We start from the raw sequence: 16072 nt of genomic DNA, 5'->3' as shown, positions 1-16072 counted from the left end.
GTACCGCAAAATATTCATCGAACCTACACATTTTCTCTGGTATTGCAACTGTGTTACAATCATTCAGAGCCGCTAACACCTCCCCTAATAATACACGGAGGTTTTCCAGCTTAAATTTAAAATTTGAAATGTCTGAATCCAGTTTGTTTGGATCAGAACCGTCACCCGCAGAATGAAGCTCTCCGTCCTCATGTTCTGCAAATTGTGACGCAGTGTCTGACATGGCCCTAATATTATCAGCGCACTCTGTTCTCACCCCAGAGTGATCACGCTTACCTCTTAGTTCTGGTAATTTAGCCAAAACTTCAGTCATAACAGTAGCCATATCCTGTAATGTGATTTGTAATGGCCGCCCAGATGTACTCGGTGCTACAATATCACGCACCTCCCGAGCGGGAGATGCAGGTACTGACACGTGAGGTGAGTTAGTCGGCATAACTCTCCCCTCGTTGTTTGGTGAAATATGATCAATTTGTATAGATTGACTTTTATTTAAAGTAGCATCAATGCAGTTAGTACATAAATTTCTATTGGGCTCCACTTTGGCTTTAGCACATATAGCACAGATATCTTCCTCTGAATCAGACATGTTTAACACACTAGCAAATAAACTAGCAACTTGGAAATACTTTTCAAGTAATTTACTATAATATGAAAACGTACTGTGCCTATAATAAGCACAGAAAAAGTTATGACAGTTGAAAATTAATAAACTGAGAAGTTATAGCATCAAATCTTTGAAAAAACACAATTTTAGCAAAGGATTGCTCCCATTAGCAAAGGATAACTAACCCTGATAGCAGAAAAAAAACAATACAGAAATAAACGTTTTTTTATCACAGTCAACTACAATCTCACAGCTCTGCTGTGAGTGATTACCTCCCTCAAAATAAGTTTTGAAGACCCTTGAGTTCTGTAGAGATGAACCGGATCATGCAGGGAAGACAATAAACTTCTGACTGAATTTTTTGATGCGTAGCAAAAGCGCCAAAAAAGGCCCCTCCCCCTCATACACAACAGTGAGAGAGATCAGTAAACTGTCTTAAATTAAATAAAACGACTGCCAAGTGGAAAAAAATAGTGCCCAAAACATTTTTTCACCCAGTACCTCAGAAAATTAAACGATTTTACATGCCAGCAAAAAAACGTTTAACATTAAATAAATTAAGTGTTATTAAAAAGCCTGTTGCAAGTCCCTGCAAATTAGGCTAAAGTCTTATGTATACAGTATAATTCCAGTGAAGTGCCATTCCCCAGAATACTGAAGTGTAAAATATACATACATGACAGCCTGATACCAGTTGCTGCTACTGCATTTAAGGCTGAGTTTACATTATATTGGTATGGCAGATTTTTCTCATCAATTCCATTGTCAGAAAATAGTAAGCTGCTACATACCTCTTTGCAGATTAATCTGCCCGCTGTCCCCTGATCTGAAGTTTACCTCTCCTCAGATGGCCGAGAAACAGCAATATGATCTTAACTACGCCGGCTAAAATCATAGAAAAAACTCAGGTAGATTCTTCTTCAAATTCTACCAGAGAAGGAATAACACACTCCGGTGCTATTATAAAATAACAAACTTTTGATTGAAGGTATGAAACTAAGTATAATCACCACAGTCCTCTCACACATCCTATCTATTCGTTGGGTGCAAGAGAATGACTGGGGGTGACGTAGAGGGGAGGAGCTATATAGCAGCTCTGCTGGGTGAATCCTCTTGCACTTCCTGTTGGGGAGGAGTTAATATCCCAGAAGTAATGATGACCCGTGGACTGACCACACTTAACAGGAGAAAATGTATCTTGCATATTACATTACTGTCTCTGAATCAATTATTTTAATTTGCTAATAAGTGAGAGTGCTGTACTCCTGGTATAATTCAAATATACACTATAACCGTCAGCCTAGAAACAATAGATTTGATAGTAATGATGGATACCATTACAGGACCCCAAATCATCATTTTAGAGATACACGACCAGATAACAATACCTCAAATTTTTTTCCTCAGTGGAGGAGAGATTCATTTAGAGACAATAGGCATCAGGAACAGGATAATTTTAGAATCAAAAATCAGAAACAAACAATAGATATACCTACAAACAATAGGTTCAAACCTTTAACAACTAGTAAGGATAACAATCCAGCAGTATGGGATACTAGAGGAGCAAAACCAAAAGAGAGTTCAGTAAGAAATCATCATTTTTTAGGAGAAGGAGAGGGACAGAATTCCCTCAAACAAAATTCAGGAGACCTAAGAATCAGGCCAAGAAAAAGATCATTAGAAAGAGAAGAAGAGGAAATAGAGGAGGAAAGGCAATACAGGCTAACAGGGCGAATAAGGAGAGATTAAAACAAACTAAGAATGAAATTTTCAATCTAGCTAAAATAGATCTCGATTCCAATGACATTAGCCTTTTACAAAAGGGTCTGAAATTCGCACCGAAAGCAAAACCTAATAAATTCGAAATGTATATAGATGTACATAAATTTGTACGAAAACTCACTTTACAAAGGTACTATCTTAAAAATCCTGAAATAAAAACCACCCAGAATGCCCAGCATATTGAATCTAATGATTTGGGCACTTTAAATATATTAAAAAGCCTAGAAAATAGTAATGCAGTGCTTCCAACAGTTACAATCATGAATCCAGACATTTTAGATCCTGAATCTAACTATCAAGATGATCTATTAAATTTATCTATGTATGAATCTGAACCTAGTATTCAACATTCTGGCTTTAAAGGGACATCAAGTTTTAATCCTGTAGGGTCTCAAGGGGATCAAGTAGCAATGTTATCTAAATTGGTTCTGAAAGATATTGAAGAATCATTCAGTACAAAATATAATTGCCTTAATAAATATGACGACAATCTAACCATCCTTGAAAAAAAATCACTGCAGAAACTCAGTAATGAAAAAAATATTATAATACATTCTGCGGACAAGGGTTGTGGTATAGTCATCCAATGCAGAGATGACTATATAAGAGAAGCTAATAACATTTTGAGTGACTCTAATACCTATAGATTATTATCATGGGACCCGACTCAAAGTTATATTAAAGAATTAAATAAAATTTTAAATAAAGCGAAGGAAGATGGTATATTGAATAATGATGAATTAAAATTCTTAAGTTGTCAACAACCTAATATATCAACATTTTATCACCTTCCAAAGGTTCATAAAGACCCCATTAACCCACCAGGTAGGCCCATTATTTCAGGGATAGGTTCCATCAGTGAGAATCTATCTAAATACGTTGATTATTATCTCCAGCCCCTGGTGAAAAACACTAGAGCTTATTTTAAAGACAATACGGCAGTAATTAAGGAATATGATATGTGGTGGATTAGTTGCGATGTGTCGTCCCTATATACATGTATTCCCCACGATAAGGGCCTAGAGAAGGCTAAAGAAGAACTAAACAATTGGCAAATACCATCACATCACATTAATTTTCTGTTAGAATGTATGAATTTCATTCTCCAGCATAATTATTTTATTTTTGAACATAAGTTTTATCTCCAGACGCAGGGAACGGCAATGGGGACAACTTTCGCTCCCTCATATGCCAATCTATATGTTAATGCTTTCGAACTAGAATTTATCTGGAAAAATAACCCTTTCTCTAATAATATAATTAAATATGGAAGGTATATAGATGATGTTTTAATCTTATGGAAAGGGGATGAAATTTTAATTGATAGTTTTATAAATTTTATCAATAATAATGATTATAATCTGAGATTCACTAAAGTTTTTTCTAACACCGAAATTTAATTTTTAGATTTAATTTTATATAAGGACAGAGATAACAAAATAGCAGTTAAGAATTTTAGGAAAACAACATATAGGAATAGTTTCATCCAAGCCAAAAGTGCACACAAAAGAAGCTGGACTGAAAATGTCCCATACAGCCAGTTTTTACGTTTGAAAAGAAACTGTACATATGTGGAGGATTTTAATATAGAAGCAGATATCCTGGCGAATAAATTTGTAGAAAAAGGATATAGTAAGGAGATGATTAATACAGCCAGGGATAAAGCACTAGCAAAAGATAGGAGTTCATTTTTTAATAGAACAAACGAACAAGTAGATCAACCCATTGGTACTAAGGTGCACAACAAACTTATAACAACACTCTCAAATAATACTAAACCTATTAGGTTTATTACCACCTATAATGAAGGGTCCCACAAGCTTGAAAAGATCATACAGAAACACTGGCCCCTTCTAATGATAGATGCCTTATTGAAGTCCAGGATAAATGAAAAACCAGTGTTTACTTATAAGAAAGGTAAAAGCCTTAAAAACATACTGGCACCTAGTAAATTAAGAGATAAGAAAGAACAAAAAGTGGCAACTACCTCTGTCAATGAAAACTGGTTAACTGCATGGAAAGGTACCTATAAATGTGGTAAAGCTAGGTGCAACATGTGTGCACATGTGGATAAATCGCCTACCTTCTCTAACTCAGAGTTAACTGAAACCTTCAATATAACCAATGGGAAAAATTGTGACTCTACACACATAGTTTATTTACTGCATTGTGGGTGTGGCCTACTCTATGTGGGTCGCACTAAGAGGAAAATCAGACGTAGAACAAATGAACATATCTACAATATTAAAGAGAAACTCACAACACATAGTGTATCCAAACATTTTCTAGAACACCATGGTAGCAATCCAAAATCATTGAAAGTGCAGGTGATAGATTGGGTTCCACAAAATAAAACTAACAGACTACTAGATCTGAGAAGACTAGAAACAAAATGGATCTACAAACTTAAGACACTTCAACCATTAGGGCTTAATATTGACATAGATATAGCAGCTTACATGTAGGTAGTTAGCAAGCTGTTTCGTCTAGTAAGTTACTTTCTAGCTATATATGTATTACAGTTTTTTATAATCTTCCAGGTATGGGTTTAGCTTAATGCTTATTTTAATTCCATTTTTTCCATAAGATATAACGTCATGAAAACAGAATTTATGTTTACCTGATAAATTTCTTTCTCCAACGGTGTGTCCGGTCCACGGCGTCATCCTTACTTGTGGGATATTCTCTTCCCCAACAGGAAATGGCAAAGAGCCCAGCAAAGCTGGTCACATGATCCCTCCTAGGCTCCGCCTACCCCAGTCATTCGACCGACGTTAAGGAGGAATATTTGCATAGGAGAAATCATATGGTACCGTGGTGACTGTAGTTAAAGAAAATAAAATATCAGACCTGATTAAAAAAACCAGGGCGGGCCGTGGACCGGACACACCGTTGGAGAAAGAAATTTATCAGGTAAACATAAATTCTGTTTTCTCCAACATAGGTGTGTCCGGTCCACGGCGTCATCCTTACTTGTGGGAACCAATACCAAAGCTTTAGGACACGGATGAAGGGAGGGAGCAAATCAGGTCACCTAAATGGAAGGCACCACGGCTTGCAAAACCTTTCTCCCAAAAATAGCCTCAGAAGAAGCAAAAGTATCAAACTTGTAAAATTTGGTAAAAGTGTGCAGTGAAGACCAAGTCGCTGCCCTACATATCTGATCAACAGAAGCCTCGTTCTTGAAGGCCCATGTGGAAGCCACAGCCCTAGTGGAATGAGCTGTGATTCTTTCGGGAGGCTGCCGTCCGGCAGTCTCGTAAGCCAATCTGATGATGCTTTTAATCCAAAAAGAGAGAGAGGTAGAAGTTGCTTTTTGACCTCTCCTTTTACCTGAATAAACAACAAACAAGGAAGATGTTTGTCTAAAATCCTTTGTAGCATCTAAATAGAATTTTAGAGCGCGAACAACATCCAAATTGTGCAACAAACGTTCCTTCTTTGAAACTGGTTTTGGACACAGAGAAGGTACGATAATCTCCTGGTTAATGTTTTTGTTAGAAACAACTTTTGGAAGAAAACCAGGTTTAGTACGTAAAACCACCTTATCTGCATGGAACACCAGATAAGGAGGAGAACACTGCAGAGCAGATAATTCTGAGACTCTTCTAGCAGAAGAAATCGCAACTAAAAACAAAACTTTCCAAGATAATAACTTAATATCAACGGAATGTAAGGGTTCAAACGGAACCCCCTGAAGAACTGAAAGAACTAAATTGAGACTCCAAGGAGGAGTCAAAGGTTTGTAAACAGGCTTGATTCTAACCAGAGCCTGAACAAAGGCTTGAACATCTGGCACAGCTGCCAGCTTTTTGTGAAGTAATACCGACAAGGCAGAAATCTGTCCCTTCAGGGAACTTGCAGATAATCCTTTTTCCAATCCTTCTTGAAGGAAGGATAGAATCCTAGGAATCTTAACCTTGTCCCAAGGGAATCCTTTAGATTCACACCAACAGATATATTTTTTCCAAATTTTGTGGTAAATCTTTCTAGTCACAGGCTTTCTGGCCTGAACAAGAGTATCGATCACAGAATCTGAGAATCCTCGCTTCGATAAAATCAAGCGTTCAATCTCCAAGCAGTCAGCTGGAGTGAAACCAGATTCGGATGTTCGAACGGACCCTGAACAAGAAGGTCTCGTCTCAAAGGTAGCTTCCAAGGTGGAGCCGATGACATATTCACCAGATCTGCATACCAAGTCCTGCGTGGCCACGCAGGAGCTATCAAGATCACCGACGCCCTCTCCTGCTTGATCCTGGCTATCAGCCTGGGGATGAGAGGAAATGGCGGGAACACATAAGCTAGTTTGAAGGTCCAAGGTGCTACTAGTGCATCCACTAGAGCCGCCTTGGGATCCCTGGATCTGGCCCCGTAGCAAGGAACTTTGAAGTTCTGACGAGAGGCCATCAGATCCATGTCTGGAATGCCCCACAGGTGAGTGACTCGGGCAAAGATTTCCGGATGGAGTTCCCACTCCCCCGGATGCAATGTCTGACGACTCAGAAAATCCGCTTCCCAATTTTCCACTCCTGGGATGTGGATAGCAGACAGGTGGCAGGAGTGAGACTCCGCCCAAAGAATAATTTTGGTTACTTCTTCCATCGCTAGGGAACTCCTTGTTCCCCCCTGATGGTTGATGTACGCAACAGTCGTCATGTTGTCTGATTGAAACCGTATGAACCTGGTCCTCGCAAGCTGGGGCCAGGCCTGGAGCGCATTGAATATCGCTCTCAGTTCCAGAATATTTATCGGTAGAAGAGATTCTTCCCGAGACCAAAGACCCTGAGCTTTCAGGGATCCCCAGACCGCGCCCCAGCCTATCAGACTGGCGTCGGTCGTGACAATGACCCACTCTGGTCTGTGGAACATCATCCCTTGAGACAGATTGTCCAGGGACAGCCACCAACGGAGTGAGTCTCTGGTCCTCTGATTTACTTGTATCTTCGGAGACAAGTCTGTATAGTCCCCATTCCACTGACTGAGCATGCACAGTTGTAATGGTCTTAGATGAATGCGCGCAAAAGGAACTATGTCCATCGCCGCCACCATCAACCCGATCACTTCCATGCACTGAGCTATGGAAGGAAGAGGAACGGAATGAAGTATCCGACAAGAGTCCAGAAGCTTTGTTTTTCTGGCCTCTGTTAGAAAGATCCTCATTTCTAAGGAGTCTATAATTGTTCCCAAGAAGGGAACCCTTGTTGACGGGGATAGAGAACTCTTTTCCACGTTCACTTTCCAGCCGTGAGATCTGAGAAAGGCCAGGACAATGTCCGTGTGAGCCTTTGCTTGAGGAAGGGACGACGCTTGAATCAGAATGTCGTCCAGGTAAGGTACTACTGCAATGCCCCTTGGTCTTAGCACCGCTAGAAGGGACCCTAGTACCTTTGTGAAAATCCTTGGAGCAGTGGCTAATCCGAAAGGAAGCGCCACGAACTGGTAATGTTTGTCCAGGAATGCAAACCTTAGGAACCGATGATGTTCCTTGTGGATAGGAATATGTAGATACGCATCCTTTAAATCCACCGTGGTCATAAATTGACCTTCCTGGATGGAAGGAAGGATAGTTCGAATGGTTTCCATCTTGAACGATGGGACCTTGAGAAATTTGTTTAAGATCTTGAGATCTAGGATTGGTCTGAACGTTCCCTCTTTTTTGGGAACTATAAACAGATTGGAGTAGAACCCCATCCCTTGTTCTCTTAATGGAACGGGATGAATCACTCCCATTTTTAACAGGTCTTCTACACAATGTAAGAACGCCTGTCTTTTTATGTGGTCTGAAGACAACTGCGACTTGTGGAACCTCCCCCTTGGGGGAAGTCCCTTGAATTCCAGAAGATAACCCTGGGAGACTATTTCTAGCGCCCAAGGATCCAGAACATCTCTTGCCCAAGCCTGAGCGAAGAGAGAGAGTCTGCCCCCCACCAGATCCGGTCCCGGATCGGGGGCCAATATTTCATGCTGTCTTGGTAGCAGTGGCAGGTTTCTTGGCCTGCTTGCCCTTGTTCCAGCCTTGCATTGGTCTCCAAGCTGGCTTGGCCTGAGAAGTATTACCCTCTTGCTTAGAGGACGTAGCACCTTGGGCTGGTCCGTTTTTACGAAAGGGACGAAAATTAGGTCTATTTTTTGCCTTGAAGGGCCGATCCTGAGGAAGGGCGTGGCCCTTACCCCCAGTGATATCAGAGATAATCTCTTTCAAGTCAGGACCAAACAGCGTTTTCCCCTTGAAAGGAATGTTTAGTAGCTTGTTCTTGGAAGACGCATCAGCCGACCAAGATTTCAACCAAAGCGCTCTGCGCGCCACAATAGCAAACCCAGAGTTCTTAGCCGCTAACTTAGCCAATTGCAAAGAGGCGTCTAGAGTGAAAGAATTAGCCAATTTGAGAGCATTGATTCTGTCCATAATCTCCTCATAAGGAGGAGAGTCACTATCGAGCACCTTAATCAGTTCATCAAACCAGAAATATGCGGCTGTAGTGACAGGGACAATGCATGAAATGGGTTGTAGAAGGTAACCCTGCTGAACAAACATCTTTTTAAGCAAACCTTCTAATTTTTTATCCATAGGATCTTTGAAAGCACAACTATCCTCTATGGGAATAGTGGTGCGTTTGTTTAAAGTAGAAACCGCTCCCTCGACCTTGGGGACTGACTGCCATAAGTCCTTTCTGGGGTCGACCATAGGAAACAATTTTTTAAATATGGGGGGAGGGACGAAAGGAATACCGGGCCTTTCCCATTCTTTATTAACAATGTCCGCCACCCGCTTGGGTATAGGAAAAGCTTCTGGGAGCCCCGGCACCTCTAGGAACTTGTCCATTTTACATAGTTTCTCTGGGATGACTAAATTTTCACAATCATCCAGAGTGGATAATACCTCCTTAAGCAAAATGCGGAGATGTTCCAATTTAAATTTAAATGTAATCACATCAGATTCAGCCTGCTGAGAAATGTTCCCTAAATCAGTAATTTCTCCCTCAGACAAAACCTCCCTGGCCCCCTCAAATTGGGTTAGGGGCCCTTCAGAGATATTAATATCAGCGTCGTCATGCTCTTCAGTAACTAAAACAGAGCATCCACGCTTACGCTGACAAGGGTTCATTTTGGCTAAAATGTTTTTGACAGAATTATCCATTACAGCCGTTAATTGTTGCATAGTAAGGAGTATTGGCGCGCTAGATGTACTAGGGGCCTCCTGAGTGGGCAAGACTCGTGTAGACGAAGGAGGGAATGATGCAGTACCATGCTTACTCCCCTCACTTGAGGAATCATCTTGGGCATCATTGTCATTATCACATAAATCACATTTATTTAAATGAATAGGAATTCTGGCTTCCCCACATTCAGAACACAGTCTATCTGGTAGTTCAGACATGTTAAACAGGCATAAACTTGATCAGAAAGTACAAAAAAACGTTTTAAAATAAAACCGTTACTGTCACTTTAAATTTTAAACTGAACACACTTTATTACTGCAATTGCGAAAAAACATGAAGGAATTGTTCAAAATTCACCAAATTTTCACCACAGCGTCTTAAAGGTTTGAAAATATTGCACACCAATTTTGGAAGCTTTAACCCTTAAAATAACGGAACCGGAGCCGTTTTAAGCTTTAAACCCCTTTACAGTCCCTGGTATCTGCTTTGCTGAGACCCAACCAAACCCAAAGGGGAATACGATACCAAATGACGCCTTCAGAAGTCTTTTATGAGTATCAGAGCTCCTCTCACATGCGACTGCATGCCATGCCTCTCAAAAACAAGTGCGCAACACCGGCGCGAAAATGAGACTCTGCCTATGCTTTGGGAAAGCCCCTAAAGAATAAGGTGTCTAAAACAGTGCCTGCCGATATTATTAAATCAAAATACCCAGAATAAATGATTCCTCAAGGCTAAATAAGTGTTAATATCAATCGATTTAGCCCAAAAAAAGTCTACAGTTTAAATAAGCCCTTGTGAAGCCCTTATTTACAATCGTAATAAACATGGCTTACCGGATCCCATAGGGAAAATGACAGCTTCCAGCATTACATCGTCTTGTTAGAATGTGTCATACCTCAAGCAGCAAGAGACTGCAAACTGTTCCCCCAACTGAAGTTAATTGCTCTCAACAGTCCTGTGTGGAACAGCCATGGATTTTAGTTACGGTTGCTAAAATCATTTTCCTCATACAAACAGAATTCTTCATCTCTTTTCTGTTTCTGAGTAAATAGTACGTACCAGCACTATTTGAAAATAACAAACTCTTGATTGAATAATGAAAAACTACAGTGAAACACTAAAAAACTCTAAGCCATCTCCGTGGAGATGTTGCCTGTACAACGGCAAAGAGAATGACTGGGGTAGGCGGAGCCTAGGAGGGATCATGTGACCAGCTTTGCTGGGCTCTTTGCCATTTCCTGTTGGGGAAGAGAATATCCCACAAGTAAGGATGACGCCGTGGACCGGACACACCTATGTTGGAGAAATGAAGGGTTTTTTCATTTAGTTTTTAAGGCTTTAAAACGTCTCAATATACCAATTTTAATATGGAATTTTTTAACAAAAGCTAGTTATTGAAAATTTTAGAATAAAATTATAATAATTGTATAATCTTAATCTGTTATCAAGTTTTAAACATCATTAAATATATTTAATATATAGAAAGGTTTTTTTATGAAAATACTCATTTTTTAATCAAATGTTCTCTTATTTATTTGTTCATTTCTCAATACAATCTAGAATTATTTGAGCTAACAATAGTCTAACATTGCCAGTAAGAATCCATGAGAAATCTATGACCGGGATACTTCATCCATATAAGATTTTAATAATCATGTGAGGTTCCTATCAAGATTATAACACGAATAAGCTAGTAATAGTAAAAAATTACGTTATTAACATCATCGCTATCAATAGGAACCAAATAGCGGAAAAATAGTGGTCAATTACCAAGAGATAATATAGCATTAACGGATAGCGAACATTGCTCGCAAATACAATCGTAGTGGACTATTTTTGCCGAAAAGTATGTAATTTTTAGAAACATGATGTCTTATTTGTATTATGAAACTATGTATATACTGTTAACATGTAAGGGATATCTGATAAGCACTATGCAGATTAGGTTGTTCTGTGTTAGTAATGAATTATTCACCAATCAAATAGAGAATACATGACACACCCACGGTAAACTCCTGAGGGTGTGTTTGTTTAAGCATGGACACTTTAAAAGCCGTTGGGCGCCAATTTCAAACAGCATTCATTTACCTCTTGATAAAGCCCGACCGAAGTTCGGGGGAAACGCGTCGAGGAAAAAACACTGTTGCTGGTTGTTATTTGTGGACGGTCATCGTGGTATTGCAGAGGGCAGTCTGGACGCCTAGCAGTCACCCAGACCGGCGAATAGGAACTGTTTGCCATCTTCTGTTCCAGCGCACACAAAGATACTCTCAGTCTACAGGCTCATTTTGTTTTTAATTCAGTAAGTGCAACATTGTAAGTTGCGTGTTTTATGTTAATAAATCTTCACTTGAATCGTACCCTGGTGTGCTTCTTTTTCTTTTCTTTTCACATTTGATCATGCTACAAGTCAAACAAGGATTTCTTTGACTGATTTGAAGCTGCACCGGGAGAAGACCAGCCCTGCACACGGGGAAAGGTGGTTCTTTGCTAAACAGCAGGAAATATATTGCCTTCAAACATCAGGATTTTACTAAAGGTACTATTCTCTATGTTCAGGGTATTTTGGAAATTTGTTACCCGAACATATTTTATTTGCCGATTTCTTATCATCCACGGGTGAATAGTGATATCTTCCCTTCAGTGCTAATAGAACTGGAATATACTAGCACTGCAGCTTTATAATCTCAAGTGTTGAACAGAACTCCTTTGTACTAATTTTATGTTGAGCAAACAAATAGTTCTTTGAAATACCCATTGGTTGTTCTATCAAATTGTGTTGTAAGAAATCAAGTTGTTTTTTAATCATATTGTGGTTTAAGTAGTAACATCATAACCTGTTTTCCCTTTGTCAAATAAGGAGGTAATTTTTCCGAATAATATATACATTACTATATAATCCACTGTAGGCACAGATAGTTAAGCGCAATATCATTACTTTTGTTGTTTTCTGGTCTTTTGGATATTGCTTATTGTGCATATCCACTTTTCTTCAAAGTTCTGTGTAATAATTGTTTCCAGGTTGCACCTCATTTGCACACTCTAATTAATTTGTAATAGTTGAGCAAGTTGTTCATTTTTTTGTTTTTTCAACTTTATAATTTACTCCTATTAATTTTTCTTTGTTCTATCTGTATCTTTAATTCTAAAAGTTGTAATTGTAAACTTAGGAGCCGGCCCATTTTGGCTCATCACCTGGGTAGCGCTTGCTGATTGGTGTCTAAATGTAGCCATTACAGGACATTTTGATAAAATAAAATAATTAAAACTATACTGCAGTTTTGTTTTACTATTCATAATCACACCTTTTATATTACCCTGGTCAAAGGTTTGCAGTAAAAAAGAAAATCTTATCAAATATTTTCCATTAAATATCACATATTTCTACACTCCCCCTTCTCACAGAATATTATGGGCCTGATGATCCAATATATCTCGTCAGTACCGCGAGGTCCCTCAAAGACTTTTAAAAAGGCGATTTTTTTTTCTTCATATTTGTTGATCTGTCTATACGGAGTTCTGGATGTGAAAGAGAGAAACCTACATTGCAAAATAATGCTCGAAAGAAGCCCCCAAAGATTTGGTGACATTTCTCTCTATGCCAGCAAGTTTTTAATCATAAGGCCCTAAGAGAAGAGTGCATGTTCGTTGTGGTTCAAGGTTATCATTTTTTTCAGGGAAAGGGAGCAATCACCCTTATCACCCATATAAGGATGCTAAGCAACACAAAAGTTAATTCATCATAATTGGAAAACATTTTTTTTCTATTTGGAAATTTGTGCCGCCAGGAGTTCTAGAATAATTCTTGGTTAAGAAGAAAATAAATGATGTTCGTCTTTATTTTTTAATAACATTACAATTATATAATTATAAGTAAATTATCACAGAGACACATAACAGGAGTAAATTACATATTATATCTCTCCATAAAAGAGGGGACACACAATACAATAGGGATTCCAGACTGACGCGATAACCCATTTGAGCTGGATGTTATTGGGCCAACATGGGCTTACTCCAAAGTTTGCAACATCTCATGAACTAAGTATATATCTTCCTATTAATAATCTATTACTTCCCACATAACTTCTTCGGAAAGGGACTACTACTGCTAATTTTCTTTTCCTTATTGTTTGTGAAAGGTAATTTATAATAACTTTACATGTATGTTCCTAAGGGCCCCAGTTTTATTCTTATCAGAATAAAACATTTGATGTGGCATTATGCTAATTGTTTACTGTATTAATTTATCCAAACATCTTTGTTAATTCATCAGAGTGATGTAGTATAAGTCTGCTAACCACTGATTGTTCACCATTTGTATTATATGATTGCTAATTGCCTTTTCCTATATTTTTATTATTGTTTTACTATTGATAATAAATAGAATAATCACTTATGACTGGCATGATTTAATTTTAATTATATTTTGGGAGTATATGCAAAAAACAGTTTGGTAACTGTTTTAAAGGGACACTGAACCCAAATTTTTTCTTTCGTGATTCAGGTAGAGCATGCAATTTTAAGCAACTTTCTAATTTACTCCTATTATCAATTTTTCTTCGTTTCCTTGCTATCTTTATTTGAATAAGAAGGCATCTAAGCTAAGGAGCCAACCAATTTTTGGTTAAGAAAATGGACAGCACTTGTTAATTGGTGGGTGATTTTATCCAACAATTAGCAAGAACAACCCAGGTTGTTCATCAAAAAATGGGCCGGCATCTAAACTTACACTCTTGCTTTTAAAAAAAAAAATATACAAAGAGAATGAAGAAAATTGATAATAGGAGTAAATTAGAAAGTTGTTTAAAATTGCATGCTCTATCTGAATCACAAAAGAAAAAATTTGGTTCAGTGTCCCTTTAAGTTTGTCCAGAGTGGTAATATATATGTTTTTTTATATATTGTTGGGGTACAAATACACAATATTCCAATTTTGTAGGTACCAATATCACTACAATCTTATACCTCTACTTCGGCCGGCATTCCTACTGAATGACATGTGGCACAGGATTTACCAGTAAATGTTTGGTTCACATTTCAATAAACAATAATACTTTCTTTATTTTATAAATATGTTAAAAAGGTGCTCAAATAGGCCTTTAAAACTACCCAACATGTTAAAATATAAATCATTAGTTTGTTAATCATTGCAGTTTTTGGAAGTTACATAATGTTAATACAAATAACAAAATTGTAGTTTTTTTTCTTCAATATTGCTACTAAGCTCATTTAAACACACACACAAAAAAAAATCTAATAATTATTTACTTTGTTCAGAACGTCATACTTTCCCATTGTCTTTCTTTCTTACTTCAGTAATGGTTTACAGATAGCCTGCAAAAAAAAATCATGTTTCTTCTGGGTTTTCAAATGTTTACCAAATTCAAAACGTAGGTAATCCAATTTATGTTACTTTACTGCAAATTACTGTATATGTAAGCAGGATAATTAATTAAAAAAGGTGACCTTAACAGGTTAGAAAGAAAGGGAAAAAAAACATTGTGTTTTAAGTTTTTTTGCATATTAGCAAACTATAAAACATTGTTAAATTAGTTTTTTTTTATGTGTGGCTTATATAGAACATTCTTGGTTCAAGTAACCTTAAAGGGACAGTCAATTCGAAAAAAACTCATGATTTAAATAGGGAATGTAATTTTAAACAACTTTCCAATTTACTTTTATCATTAATTTTGTTTGTTCTCTTGGTATTCTTAGTTGAAAGCTAATCTCTTAGACCTTGAAGACTGCCTCTAATCTGAATGCATTTTGACCACTAGCGGGCGTTAGTTCATGTGTTTCATATAGATAACATTGAGCTCATGCACGTGAAGTTACCCGAAGTGAGCACTGATTGGCTAAAAAGCAAGTCTGTAATAAGAACTGAAATAAGGGGGCAGTTTGCAGAGGCTTAGATACAAGGTAATCACAGAGGTAACAAGTGTATTTCTATAACTGTGTTGGTTATACAAAAATGGGAAATTCGTAATAAAGGGATTATCTTTCTTTTTAAACAACAAAAATTCTGTTGTTGACTGTCTCTTTATTAAAGTGATGGTAAACTTTCCCACTTATGAAATTAGATCCGGAATGTTAGTATTGCTTTAGATGGATTTTAATTCATCAGTTGTAATGAAGATGCGCTTTAACTTACTTTTTAATATAGATATGAAATTCAAATACCACACACTCTGCCGCCCACGTCAAAAGTAAAATCTTCTGTGAGCTAAAGGTTTGAGTTGTTGTCCAATCAGATCAATTCAAACCATTAGCTCACAGAAAAATTTACTTTTGAAGTGGGTGGCAGAGGTATTTGAATTTTATATTTATATTAAAAAGTTAGTGATAGTGCATCTTTGTTACAACTGATGAATGAAACTCCACCTAAAATATCATTAATATTCCGGATCTTAAATAGGGGAGAGTTTACTTTACCTTTTTTGCTAAGCTTTGTGCTGCCTTTAATGACATTTTTATTTACGTATTATACACATTAAAAAAAAAGAGAGGGAGAGTTAAG

At 37.7% G+C, this 16072-nt stretch overlaps 1 protein-coding gene across 3 annotated transcripts in view; it reads right to left on the bottom strand.

Moving 5' to 3' along the window:
• Positions 1–16072, bottom strand: part of APBA1 (amyloid beta precursor protein binding family A member 1) — a 458099-nt gene that overhangs the window by 343848 nt on the left and 98179 nt on the right. The gene's annotated exons all lie outside the window — the stretch shown is intronic.

This window comes from Bombina bombina, chromosome 2 (assembly GCF_027579735.1).
Source record: "Bombina bombina isolate aBomBom1 chromosome 2, aBomBom1.pri, whole genome shotgun sequence".
Taxonomy (NCBI): domain Eukaryota; kingdom Metazoa; phylum Chordata; class Amphibia; order Anura; family Bombinatoridae; genus Bombina; species Bombina bombina.
This window is presented reverse-complemented; position numbering and strand designations above follow the sequence as displayed.